A 14,897-nucleotide genomic window follows, 5' to 3' on the forward strand; every position below is an offset into this window, starting at 1 on the left:
ATTGTATCATTTGAACTTGTTACCGCCCAGCTTGGAGATAATGAATCCAACGGTTACAGTAATACAATTATCTCCAAGCGCCCAAAACCCACGTTTATTTTACATACAGAAAACAGAATAAAAATACATAACTTCAACAGTTTAATAACTATTTCGGTACTTCCACCACTCAGTTTATAGCTCCAGTTCGTGTGTATTAGTTCCATGAATAGCGACTCAAACTCACAAACCCGCTGCTGTATTTCGTCGAGGGTAAGTCTGTTCGTGTGTTTGGGGACGCAAGCTGAAAATGGTGGCCATGTTTTCAGGTGTAACAATAGGCAGCGGGACCTCTGCATCAACTCGTGGAACCAATAATGGCTAGAGTTGTGCCCGAATTCCCGCTCTCTGGCTGGATGTCGTCACCATTCCAGATACGAATTTAGCCCGCCGTGAAGGGGCACTTAATCTGCGGTTAACCGCAACATTCCACATTCTAATTGAGGCCACACGCCAGATTGAAGGTGGTCCCTGTTCGTGCCTCTTTCGGTAGTTTAATCATCGGTAGGTAAGGCACGAACGGATATATACTGGGGCCGTCGATTAGCCTGCGGTTAACCGCAAACCGCAACCCCTGGGTGATCAATTGGTGGCACACGCTCTCAGCCGGGTGGTCGACTCTTCGGTAGTTTGAGAGGTGACCGGGGTTAAGTGGCGGCACACGCCAGGAGCCGGTTGTTCGTTTAACGAACTGGGGTATATATATTCCAATCGGGAGAGGGTGCAGCATTCATGTACCGAAGTCATAAGGTATAAAATAGTCAGTATAATCCTGGTTGGTAACAGTCTTGTAATATAACTATTAGACTATAAGTAAATAAGCTGTAATAGTACAAATCAATGCTCTCGATGAATGACGCTTGTGGCTGATTGGTGGCTCAGAATGATTCCATGACTAAGTAAATAAACAGAAACTCTCACACGTATTATCTGTTCGTATGGAATCTGTTCCAGACAGCTGTGATTTAGCAGCAAAATCTGTATAAAGAAATATGTACTGACCTCCCTGTACCATGCCACAACCACACTCCTGGTATCAGGGGCAACCTGGGGACTCCCTCTGCCTAACGTAGGCGTTTAAACTTTTCCTGCTCGTTTTATGAAGACTGCATTTATACAGCTGTAATCAAATTATTCAACTCCCACTGAAAATCAGGTTTATTTTCAAAATGTACAGACTTTCAGCGGTTTGCAATGAACAAATAGTTACATAGTTACATAGTTAGATAGCTGAAAAGAGACTTGCGTCCATCAAGTTCAGCCTTCCTCACACCTGTTTTTTGCTGTTGATCCAAAAGAAAAGAAAAAAAAAAAAAAAAAAAAAAAGAAAAAAACCCAGTTTGAAGCACAATTTTGCAACAAGCTAGGACAAAAAATTCCTTCTTGACCCCAGAATGGCAGTCAGATTTATCCTTGAATCAAGCAGTTATTACCCTACATTGAAAGATTATATCCTTGAATATTCTGTCTTTGCAAGTATGCATCTAGTAGCTGTTTGAACATCTGTATGGACTCTGATAAAACCACTTCTTCAGGCAGAGAATTCCACATCCTGATTGTTCTTACAGTAAAAAAACCTTTCCTTTGCCTTAGACGAAATCTTCTTTCTTCCAGTCTAAACGCATGGCCTCGTGTCCTATGTAAAGTCCGGTTTGTGAATAGATTTCCACACAATGGTTTGTATTGGCCCCGAATATATTTGTATAATGTTATCATATCCCCTCTCAGGCGACGTTTTTCTAAACTAAATAGGTTTAAATTTGTTAACCTTTCTTCATAGCTGATATGTTCCATTCCTTTTATTAATTTTGTAGCCCGCCTCTGCACTTTTTCTAGTGCCATGATATCCTTCTTTAGAACAGGTGCCCAAAATTGCACAGCATATTCAATATGTGGTCTTACCAGTGATTTATAGAGAGGCAAAATGATATTCTCGTCCCGAGAATGAATGCCCTTTTTCATGCATGACAATACCTTACTGGCCTTGGCCACTGCTGATTGACATTGCACATTGTTGCATAGTTTGTTGTCTATAACAATTCCCAAGTCCTTTTCGTGTGTTGTTATCCCTAATTCGCTTCCATTAAGGGTATACGTTGCTTGTGTATTCTTTACGCCGAAGTGCATAACTTTGCATTTTTCAACATTAAATTTCATCTGCCATTTGAGTGCCCAGTCCCCCAGTCTATCTAAATCCTTCTGCAGCAAAGTAATATCTTGCTCACATTGTATTATTTTACAAAGTTTTGTGTCATCTGCAAACACTGAAACATGACTTTCAATGCTGTCTTCAAGATCATTTATAAAAATGTTAAATAGAAGGGGTCCCAGAACAGACCCCTGAGGGACACCACTTGCCACCTCTGTCCAGCTTGAAAATTTACCATTAACAACAACTCTTTGTATTCTGTTTTTAAGCCAATGTTCTACCCAAGAACAAGCATTTTCATCGAGACCGATTTCCTTGAGTTTGAACACTAATCTTTTGTGTGGAACTGTATCAAATGCCTTGGCAAAATCCAAATAGATCACATCCACTGCAACACCCTGATCTATACTTCTACTTACTTCTTCGTAGAAAGCAATCAAGTTAGTTTGACACGACCTGTGCTTCATAAAACCGTGCTGATTTTTGCTGATAACCATATTCTTCTCAAGGAATTCTTGAATATTATCCCTTAATAACCTTTCAAATATTTTACCAGCCACAGAAGTTAAGCTCACAGGTCTATAATTTCCAGGCAAGGATTTTGAACCCTTTTTGAATATAGGAACCACATCTGCCTTCCTCCAATCCTCCGGAACACTTCCTGAAAGAAAAGAATCTTGAAAGATTAAAAACAGAGGTTCACTTATTTCTACACTTAGTTCCTTAAGTACACGTGGATGGATACCGTCAGGCCCTGGAGCTTTGTTTATATTAACTTTCTTTAGTTGCTGCAGCACATTGTCTTGAGTTAACCAATTACAATTATTCTGCAAGTTTTTAGTAGCAATCATTTGCACATCTATTGCCATGGGTTCTTCTTTAATATATACGGAGGAGAAATAGTTATTTAGAATTCCTGCCTTTTCTTGGTCTTCATTAACCAACACCCCCGTTTCAGTTTTAAGTGTACCTATACTTTCATTTTTGGGTTTTTTGGAATTTATGTACTTAAAAAATGCTTTGGGGTTGGTTTTGCTCTCTTTAGCTATCATTTTTTCATTTTGAAGTTTAGCAAGTTTAATTGCCTTTTTGCACGCATTATTTGCTTTCTTATATCTTTTATAAGATGCATCTGATTTGTCTGATTTAAATGCTTTAAATGCCCTTTTCTTATTTTTAATCTCTTGTTTTACTTCTCTACTAAGCCACATTGGTTTTAATTTGTTTCTTTTATACTTATTTCCCAATGGTACATACTGAGAAATGTACCTTTCTAATATTTGTTGGAAGATGATCCATTTATCCTCAGTGTTCTTTTCACTAAAGAGTTTATGCCAGTCAATATATTGTAAAGCTGCCCTTATCTTATTGAAATTGGCCTTTTTAAAATTATATGTTTTAGTACACCCCATGTGCTTTTGTTTTTTTGAGTTTATTTCAAAGGACACTATATTGTGATCACTATTTCCCAAGTGCTCACCTACTTGAATGTTGGTCAAAAGATCAACGTTGTTTGTTAAAACCAGGTCCAGACAAGCGTCCATTCTAGTTGGTGCTTGTACAAGTTGTGACATGAAGTTGTCATTTAACAAGTTTAAAAACCTAATTCCCTTTGCTGAGCTACTAGTCCCTATGTCCCAATTTATGTCCGGGTAATTAAAATCTCCAATAATTAAAGTGTTACCAAGATTTGCAGCTTTCTCAATTTGCTCAAACAGCTGTTGTTCCTCGTCAATATTAACATTAGGTGGTTTATAACATATCCCAACCAATAGTTGGTTTCCCTTCTTTTCCCCCAAGCAGATATTTACCCATAAAGCTTCCACATTTTCCTCATCGCATTCAATTTGCTTAAGATTTGGCTTTAAATCATGGTTGACATACAAACATACCCCACCACCCTTCTTGTTTTTCCTATCCTTCCTAAATAATGTGTACCCATTTAAGTTAACTGCCCAGTCATGTGTCTCATCCCACCATGTTTCAGTTATGCCTATTATATCATATTGTTTAGTGTATGCTAATGCCTCTAGTTCCCCCATTTTGTTATTTAGGCTCCTTGCATTAGTAAGCATACATTTAATATCATGCGTCTCTTGTTTATTTTGTGAATTACCAACATTACATAGCTTCTCTGTTCTGAGCTTGCCCCTCCCCCCGTCTCCACCCTCCTTATACTGTTCTAAAGCCCATCTCCTTTCTGTCCTATCTCCATTTTGTAGATTGCTATGACCCTCCCCCCCTACTACTAGTTTAAAATCTCCTCCAACCTTCTAGCCATCCTATCCCCCAGCACTGCAGACCCCCTTCCGTTTAGGTGCAATCCATCCCTACTATATAGGTTGTACCCAATCGCAAAGTCGGCCCAGTGCTCTAAAAACCCAAAACCCTCCTTCCTGCACCAAGACTTCAGCCACGCATTAACCTCTCTAATCTCCCGCTGCCTTTCATCATACTAAAACAATTGAAGTAGCTTAACACAAAAAATTCTTCAAGTGGTTTCCCCAAATTCAACTGAAAATGCAACTTATAATGACTTCTCCAGTCTCAATCATTCAACCTCTTCATGGCAAGCATCTTTAGTACGAAGTCGTGCACCCTTTTGCTGTTATGACCTGATGACGAGATACGTTGCCAGACACCAGCTTCTGACAGCGTTCCCGAGGAATCTTAGCCCATTGCTCACGAGCAATGGCCTCCAGTTTAGTAATCATCTTGGGTTTGGATGCTGTAACCGCCTTCTTCCAATCCCACCAGAGATTTTCTATGGGGGTCAGGGGACTGTGAAGGCCACTGTAGACTTTTCCAGGATTTCTTCTGCAACCAAACCTTGGTGGAATTTGAGACATGCTTGGGATCACGGTCTTGTTGGAAGGTCCACAGAAGCCCAAGCTTCAGCTTCCTCACAGACGGCATGACGTTTTCTCCCGTAATATCCGTATACTTCAATGAATCCATCTTGCCTTCCACATGCTGCAGGTTTCCAGTGGCAGAGGATGCAAAGCAGCCCTGGGGCATTACGGAGCCACCACCATGCTTAGCTGTAGGCAGAGTGTCCTTCTCAGTGTTTGCTTCATTCTTCTAACCCCAGACATAGCGCTGATTCATTGGGCTGCAAATTCACAGTTTTGTTTCATCGCTCCACAGAACAGAATCCCCAAACCCTCTGTGGCTTATTTGCATGATTTTGGAGCCGACTTTTCTTTTGGGTCAGTAGTGGTGTTTGTCTTGGAATTCTGGCATAGAAACCTTCTGCGATTAGTACGCGCCTTATCATGCTGACTGATATTTTAGAAATCTGGTTGCAGCCATTGATGGCTTCCGTTTTCTGCCCCATCCAAGTAGTATAACCACTGTTCCTTCAACTTTGAACTTACAAACTATGCTTCCAACGATGTCTCAAGGAACATTCAGTGCCTTCACTATCTTTTTGTATCCTGTTCCTTGTTTGTGAAGGGCGGTGATCTCTTCTCTTAACGTTGTGGACCATTCTTTTGACTGTCATATTTCTAACATGCAGTCAGACGTGACACTCAACAAACCCTTAGCCAGTTCAGGTATTTGAAGTGTTCCAACTCAAGCACACCTGGTGCAACTAATGAAACCCTTGATTAATTGCATCAGGTGTGCTTGAGAACTCCTGTTTTGCATATTTGCAGTTGTGAGGGATTCTATTCAGGGGGTTGAATAAATTGAAAACTGGTGAAGTCATTATAAGTTGCATTTTCAGTTACATTTGGGGGAACCACGTGAAGCATATGTCTTTCTGAGCTACTTCAATTGCTATTGTTTGATTTACTCATTACAAACTGTTTAAATTCTGTACATTTGAACAACAAACCTGATTTTCATAGGGGGTTGAATAATTGTGATTACAACTGTTTATGTTCCAGTTTTTATATAAAGTTTGTTGTTATCGGAGCGCGGCTGGTCTGTACGTATTATTGTTGTGTTATTCCTATTTAGTGTTTCGATTGAAGCACGCCATATTTTTACAGTAAAATGCGGACACAAAGGCATTGTGTATTAATGTTTATTGAGAGCGAGTGCGTCAAATGTTAGATTGCGATACATGTGGACACATTGTAATATATCTTATTATACACTATTCCACTGATTCCCAGGTGTCTCGGAACCCTCGGTTAGTGTCTCGGAACCCTCGGTTAGTGTCTCGGAACCCTCGGTTAGTGTCTCGGAACCCTTGGTTAGTGTCTCGGAATCCTTGGTTAGTGTCTTGGATTAAAAGCAAGGACTGCACCTCACAGTTTCTCTGGGTATGTGCATCCAAGCCTTCATGATCCACACGTTATACTGTCTGTGCCTTTGTGGGTTATAGTGATGTAGGTGAAGCATCACATTGGGTTTTATGTAACAATATTTTTTATTGTTTTTACATATAAAAGGTTACTGCAGTATGCAGCAATATAAGAATAGAAATCAATAGAAAATAAAAAACAAGAACCGTTTGTTTAGTTGGAATCTACATTGCATTATAAAGCGATCTATAAATAAGGAATACATTGTTGCGGACCGTTTCAGCATAAAAGGGGAAAAATCCGTTTAGGCGATAATCCCCTTTCTTAGAGACAGGCACAGCTACTGCAGAACACCAAACTCCCGATCTGGATACGAAATAATACTCCGAACTGGAACAGCTGAACAAGAAAAGCATACAATCCGCTTACACTCCTGGCAGTCAGCTTACAATCCAATTCCCCCCAAGAACGAGACGACACTTCATTTTGAGGGTTAAACAGGAACTCTGGACTGGCTCATCCAGCCTGGCTTTTATTTCCAACTCACACATACAGGCCACACCCAGGGGGAGGCATAAAAGAACCAATGACATAGATGTTACATCCCACACATCCCCTCCCCTTAGTGTGACACATAATCCCATTATGCATACAGTGTAAAATATACTTTTACACAACTTTCATAACTTTAAAACCATACATCACATTCACATAAAAACCACATATTCAGACTCAGCATACTTTAAACATAAACACTCTCAAAAATCATACCAATCCCTTCAGTAAATAAAAAGTTACACGGAAGTCCTTTTATGACTGACCGCAAGCACCTTTGTTTGCCCAAAATAGTTCCATGGATTTGGGCTGTGCGGTCGGTCCCTTCCTGGTATAAAAACGACTAAGTCCCGTTCGAAGTGTGTTCGGTACTTCGACTTTAGTCGAAGTGTCGAAGTGCAGTCGATGGTACGGGTCGGCGGTGTTCGAGTTAAAATGGCCGCCGCCACGTGGTCCTTTGTCCGATGTCGGTCACTTCGACGACTTCGACACCTTCGGTAACTTCGGCAACTTCGGCTGCATCCGAAGTGCCCTCTAGTAAGTGCCAATCCTTCTCCCATAGTCATTAAATGGGCGAACACTGTTCTTAAAGGGCCCAATCTCCCAGGGCCATAATCGCTGGGCAGGAGGCTAGCAACCAGGCCTCTCCAGTTCACAGTGGCGAAGCTGGTTTCGCCACATACATTGGAGACACATTGATGAAGAACAGCTCTGGACCTTTTTACTGTCACAAGTGGAATTAAATGATTCCCATTGAGAGAGACCCTTCCTGAGTAACTGGTGATTATTAGCAAACTTTGTGCGTCCTAAATTGAGTTCGCTCCTCATCTGTAAATTGTCTGACCTCTTTCTCACAATCTGTTCTCTAGTTTCGGAACAAACTGCAATGAAACCGTTTCTTGCCAGATATGTGTATCGCGAGCGAGTCTGGGTGATACTGTCGATACCCCAGGATGTGGCATCAAATGTTGCTAATCAAGGAATAGGCAACTCAACCAGACCTGTCTGCTCTGCAGTGTATGTGTTATACAGTTTGCAGCCTGTGTGTAATAGAGGTAAAGTGATTTATCTGTCAAACAGCTATACGTTTTGTAAACACAAATCCCAGCTGAGGGTTGGTGTTTGTGCTGGGTACAAAGAAAGGGGGGACCTGTTCAGAATACAGGCCTGGGGGGGGGGGGGGAGAGGGGTGCTGGTTGAGATTTGTGCTGGGGGGTTATTTGTACTTTGTCCCAGGGTATCGCGGAGTGCTGTGTCCCGGGTGCGGTTGTTTAATCTGTGGTTAAGATTGATGGTGACCATCCCACTGTTATTTTCCGATATCTAGTTTCACATTCCTGGGGACAAACCTGCTCTGTGAGGTGTTGGCAAACATTGGCCTCTCTGCTATTTAACCCTCTCCGGCAGGAAGTCTCCTAGGTTTCAGCCGCCGGTGTCCGGCCTGGCTGTCGGGGAGTGTATGCCGGATAGGGCTTTTGTGGGGCATTTATTGCACACCAGGCCCGTTCTCACTCTGTAGCCAGTTTTTCTCTGAGCTTTTGATACCCATTGTACAGCGCTGCGGACTTTGTTGGCACTATATAAATAATAATAAAGCCGGATTATACAGAGCTTCCCGTCCTATCCCCACCTTCCTTCTGACTGATTTCATTTACTTTGTATCTAACGTGGCACATTGCACCATAGCTGTTCTCTAGACACAGGGCTCTGTGGCAAGGTCCACAGATACCCGCACTTGGCATCGTTGGCATCATGTGAATGATCCTTTATCTACACATGACGTGTCTGGCCAACCTATATTACAAGTTATATATTTATACGCATTTTTTTATTTTTTACACCATCCAGAACGTTGCTTTTGTTGAATAAAATAACAACTAAAGTTTAACAATGAAATGTAAGGGATATGAGTCTTACGGAGGTTACAGATGCCACAATAAAAGCCAGTCATTGCGAAGTCGCAGGAAATGCTGATTATCCTGTAACATGAGGGAATGTCTCATGCCACGAGTCTCTCCGTATCCCCCCTCTCTCCCCCAATGCAAGTAGTTAAACCATTTTAGGACAGCTTGACCTCTTACTCAAGCTCCCCACCTTCTCTCAGCAGCTGGAAGCTTAGCTAAGCCTTGCAAGGCCTAGCTTGGCTCAAACAGCGAGTGTCCTACTCCTAGCCAGGCTGGCGGCTGCAGTGCAGGGGGGAAGCAGTGCACAGTTTGGCTTTTTTTTTATCTAATTTCCTGACAGTTCCCATTTTAGCAGATAGACTTGCGAGGAATGGACACCTGCAAATCACTGAACATTCATTTATTTTCAATATTACTCGGGTAATGAACCCATTTTCTATTTATTAATAAAATTACTTGTGATACAAACACCCATCCAGGGTCTGTGCCAGTGTAATGCTGTAAGTGTAATATATAAAACATTACTATTCGACATTAAATGAGAACACATTATTGAATGCCCAGTTTTGTGTTTAATCCCCGATTTGGCACAGTTATTATAGTTATTAGCCATTACTGCCCTATTCCTGGGCTGTGCTGAGAGATGCTGTGGGTTAAAGGGAATTTAGCTGATTGTGAGCGCCATCTACAGTTTGGAAACCGCTATTGTGCCTTTTAAATCACTCATAGGACAACGCACAGAGGGTATATCCAATGTGTAAAACTGTGCTGTCCTTAAGGGGGTGTATCTGTACTGTATGCGGTCTGTATCGGGTGTATCTGTACGGTATAGGACTGTATACGGTCTGTATCGGGTGTATCTGTATCGTGTAGGACTGTGCGTGGTCTGTATCAAGTGTATCTGTATCAGGCGTGTGAAGGAATAACTCCATCACTTTTGGCTCCTTTCGCAGAATTATGTTCTGTTCGTCTATATGGTTCGGTTCCCGCAACAAAGATCACCTCAGAGACCCATTAAAACGTGGAACGTTGAGTATCTTGTATGAAAACCGCAATGGAAAAATTAATAGAATGCTCCACTGGACCATTTTGCCTACCGAACACAGGCAGCGGGACTTGGTCGGCGAGTGCCTGGAACTAATTTTGGCTAGGCACTCCCGTGAACACCAGTCACCATGGGCCTGCTGCCCGTTCCCTTTCTGCTACACCTACATGAACGGCGTTTGGTAGTTACAGACTACCGAACACAGGGAGCATTCTACACTGGTCCATTTTCATCTAACTTGTGTGGTTTTCGTACAAAACCCCACGAACGGATACCGGCTTTTTGCCACAACCTCCCTGGAACTATTTTGGGATTCGACCTCGTGGCAGACCGGTCAGAACTTTGGCGATTCAAAAACTACCGAATGGATCTGGGTGATTTTTGGATATTTTGTTCACCCAGATCCCAGCTGTCCGGGGATATGACTTTTGTGGTGTTTCCATGTATTTCGGGGTGGTTAAAAATTGTTGTGATTTTCTGTCCCTGAGAGATAATGTAATTATAAATGTGTATTCAGATAATTATCTCTTAGGCACAGAGGATCCTGGTAGGGATTTCTCTGTATTTCTTAAAGAAACTCCATGTTGGGGCCTTTGCATAAAAGTCCGTGTGTGGTCCTGAATAAACCAGATTTCTCCCAGCATTCAGCCTCGGCTCATGTGTTGGGGGTTATGCGACACTGGCATCATTATGCCTCGTGGCTTATTGGCATTATTTTATTGGGAAAATAGCATCCGTGGCAGTGATACTTTGGCATACCGCAACATAGCGTATCTGTATCGGGTAGGACTGTGAGCGGTCTGTGTCGGGTGTATCTGTATCTGGTAGGACTGTGCGCCGTCTGTATTGGGTGTATCTATATCGGACTGTGGGCGGTCTGTTTTGGGTAGGACTGTGCACGGTCTGTGTCGGGTAGGACTGTTCGCGGTCTGTATCGGGTGTATCTGTATCGGGTAGGACTGTGCACGGTCTGTATCGGGTAGGACTGTGCACGGTCTGTATCGGGTAGGACTGTGCACGGTCTGTATCGGGTAGGACTGTGCACGGTCTGTATCGGGTAGGACTGTGCACGGTCTGTATCGGGTAGGACTGTGCACGGTCTGTATCGGGTAGGACTGTGCACGGTCTGTATCGGGTAGGACTGTGCACGGTCTGTATCGGGTAGGACTGTGCACGGTCTGTATCGGGTAGGACTGTGCGCGGCCTGTATCGGGTAGGACTGTTCGCGGCCTGTATCGGGTAGGACTGTTCGCGGCCTGTATCGGGTGTATCTGTATCATGTAGGACTGTGCGTGGTCTGTATCGGGTAGGACTGTGTGCCGTCTCTATTGGGTGTATCTATATCGGGTAAGACTGTGCGCAGTCTATATCGGGTGTATCTATATCGGGTAAGACTGTGCGCGGTCTGTATCGGGTAGGACTGTGTGCCGTCTCTATTGGGTGTATCTATATCGGGTAAGACTGTGAGCGGTCTGTATCGGGTGTATCTATATCGGGTAAGACTGTGAGCGGTCTGTATTGGGTGTATCTATATCGGGTAAGACTGTGCGCGGTCTGTATTGGGTGTATCTATATCGGGTAAGACTGTGCGCGGTCTATATCGGGTGTATCTATATCGGGTAAGACTGTGCGCGGTCTGTATCGGGTGTATCTATATCGGGTAAGACTGTGCGCGGTCTGTATCGGGTGTATCTATATCGGGTAAGACTGTGAGCGGTCTGTATTGGGTGTATCTATATCGGGTAAGACTGTGAGCGGTCTATATCGGGTGTATCTATATCGGGTAAGACTGTGAGCGGTCTGTATCGGGTGTATCTGTATCGTGTAGGACTGCGCGGTCTGTATCAGATGTTTCTGTATCGGGTAGGACTGTGCACAGTCTGTTTTGGGTGTATTTGTACCGGGAAGACCGTTTGCAGTCCATATGGTCTCTTATACACTGTGTGCACCAGTCAGTTCAACAAATAAAAAAAAGATGAAATTCATAAACTGCATAATTATCAGCCCTGATCTCACGCTTGAATTACAAGTTACAGAATTCATTTTACACTTGTCGACTGTAATGAAAATCCTTCCATAAGTGAGAGAGGCCAGGCCTTTTCTCCGCCTCCCACAGGGAGGATTCCCCATTAGCCTTACAGCTATCTCCCAGACTAGAGTTACTGCAACTCCCATCATGCAAATTGCAATCCAGTGCAGCCCTTGTCAGCAGAATATTATGTTTGTGGCTGATGTTCTTAATGTGTCTGGACTTAATGTAGTTTCTAGGTAAGTGCTTGTATTGCAGGCATGAGAGTAGTTGTACAGCGCTGCATCCTATGTTAGCAGCATCTAGGCAACAACATATTATTGTTATAAACACTGCCTGGGGTACGGTGTGTGTATGATCAGTGCTTTATCTCATACTGCTGCTGTTAGTCACCCAGCGAGGGCTACAGAGAACTCCACCTGCAGATACTCTGTGCCAGACGCCGATATCTCTGTGCGGGTTCCAAGTTCATTGTAGAGAGAATGCGGATATGATGATCATTGAGACAATGTAATGATGTTATCTTCTCTCTCAGCAGGAGGTTAAACAGCTGTTGGGTGGAAACATCCTGCTTTTACAGCAGACTACACATTCACCTTTTACCTGTGTGTGTGTGTGTTTATTTTACGATTTTAATGGCCGCAAGGCAGAATTGGTGATTTATTGTAATTAAAGTCACAGACAGCGAATCTACTCGTCAATATTTTTATTGAGGAAACGTAGTGAGTGCTGTACAACACAAGGCATCCTACAGCATAAAGTGACTTCACAGCCTGTGGTACAGATTACTTCATAATACTGCTCATTCCTTACCACGGTATTAAGGACAAGTCGCACAATATTGGGGCAAATTCCAACCCGTTTTACTATAAAACAAACATTAAAACACCAAGTCGTCTTAAAGCTATTTTCTTCATAAAATAAATACTGGGTAATAAGGCAATTATTTTATAATCTCTAAACCTGATTAATGATCGCCTTTGGTGCAATGGATAACATTCAAGATGAAGTTTCAGGCGGTTATTCTTTTGCTCTAAAACACGGGTACGTTATGTCAATACATGACAAGCGTCTCTCCAATTATCAGTCCCCCCTCCCAACTAGACCTTAAAGGGACTCCAGGAACCCACAGTTTGCGTGCATCGTCTTGCTTAGTCACTTTTTTCTTACGATTTCTTTTTTCTTAGTTTTGTGCCCTACGCTCACCCTCCCTCCCACCTTGCGATTACATGGGATGCCTAGTGGCAGTGCGGAGAGCGTCGTACAGAGACCGCTTCCTCATCAGCATGCAGACAGAGGGGATGGAAAATAAACTGCCCATCCGCGTTAGGAAAGTTGGTAAAAAAAAATGTTAGCATGTTTGTTGAGCCCTTTGTTAGGTAGATACCCAGGCCTGTAGGTGGTTGGTTGTCGCTGTTGAGAGCCTGGATTTTGCAAGCCATCCTTACTGGTGCCTGCTGTGCAGACATACTGGGGCTTAAAGGTCCACTCCAAACACACAAAGCACAGCTTGCGGAATATCGAGCATTAACAGCCATTTATAAAATACTCCTTTCAAAGCGACATCGGTACCTTTATAATTCAACACCTGCCTGGCTGGCAAAACACAGATTTGTTTTTTTTAACCTTTTTCGGTTAGCTCCAGTGGAAGGCTTGCAAAGGCTGCAGATATCAGGTGTGCAGCTTGTGAAAGCGGTTTCAGATATTTCCCCCGATGAAACATGCAGTAAAAATTCATATTCATATTTTTACTGGAGATATATCTAGCCCCTGCGCAGTGTTCCTTTAAACCATATGTAAATATACAGAGTGTGAGCTCTGGGATACTCTGACACATTGCTGTGATGTTTTAGTTCGTTGGAGCTCTGTGATTCTCTTACACATTGCTGTGATGTTTAGTTCGTTGGAGCTCTGTGATTCTCTTACACATTGCTGTGATGTTTTAGTTCGTTGGAGCTCTGTGATGTTTAGTTCGTTGGAGCTCTGTGATGTTTAGTTCGTTGGAGCTCTGTGATGTTTAGTTCGTTGGAGCTCTGTGATGTTTAGTTCGTTGGAGCTCTGTGATGTTTTATTTCCGTGGAGCTCTGTGATGTTTAGTTCGTTGGAGCTCTGTGATACACACACTGGGCGTTCCTGCAAGGTTTATTCAGTCTGACTCCCTGATCATGTATTAGATCAATGAAATCCCCAGCTGTGGAAACACTGGCAACCTCTGCAGTGCTTTTCACGGTGGTGTCATCCTGATTAGTGGTTTCAATGAATAGTTCTCTGCTAAACTTAGACCCCATGGCTTCAAATCACAGGGGACATACAAACACCTGCAGCAGGAAATCGCCCCAGGTGGAGTGTACGTCTGGAAGATTTAAGGTGTATGTAATGATCACCTTAACCTGAGTGAGCGTCCTGTGGGTTCGTTTTAATGAAGTGATATGTTAGAACTGGTGGAACTGAGAGCAAGCGTGTCATTATTGGTAACATTAGCTGGAGCCAGCTAGTCAGAGGGCAGGCCAGCCTAGCACACACAAAACAATGCCATTCAATGTCATAACTTCCTGTACAGAATGGAAAATGCTTAACAAATCCTCAGTCTCGTCCTCGCCCATAAAAGCAGTGGGGATCAAAACAGCCCAGTACAAAAAGTGGTTTTATTCCTTAAACACCAAATGGCAAAAGGAGGTCAAGTAACTGAATTTGAAGAATTCCAATCCCCTATACCCCGAGCTGGGCTATTTCCCATTTGGAGTTTAGTGTTTGTGTGCGTATAATGTAAGGCTAGTGATGTCAGAATTGGACGGGAATTCCGTAAGCACAATATACACGAGCTAAGCATTGTATTTCACACCCAGAAACATCCATGATTGCACAACAGGTAAAATCCACGTAGTTTGATCCAGGGCCTCTGACGTACTCACGACAAGTT

Source organism: Pelobates fuscus, chromosome 12, assembly GCF_036172605.1.
Source record: "Pelobates fuscus isolate aPelFus1 chromosome 12, aPelFus1.pri, whole genome shotgun sequence".
In the NCBI taxonomy this organism is placed as follows: Eukaryota; Metazoa; Chordata; class Amphibia; order Anura; family Pelobatidae; genus Pelobates; species Pelobates fuscus.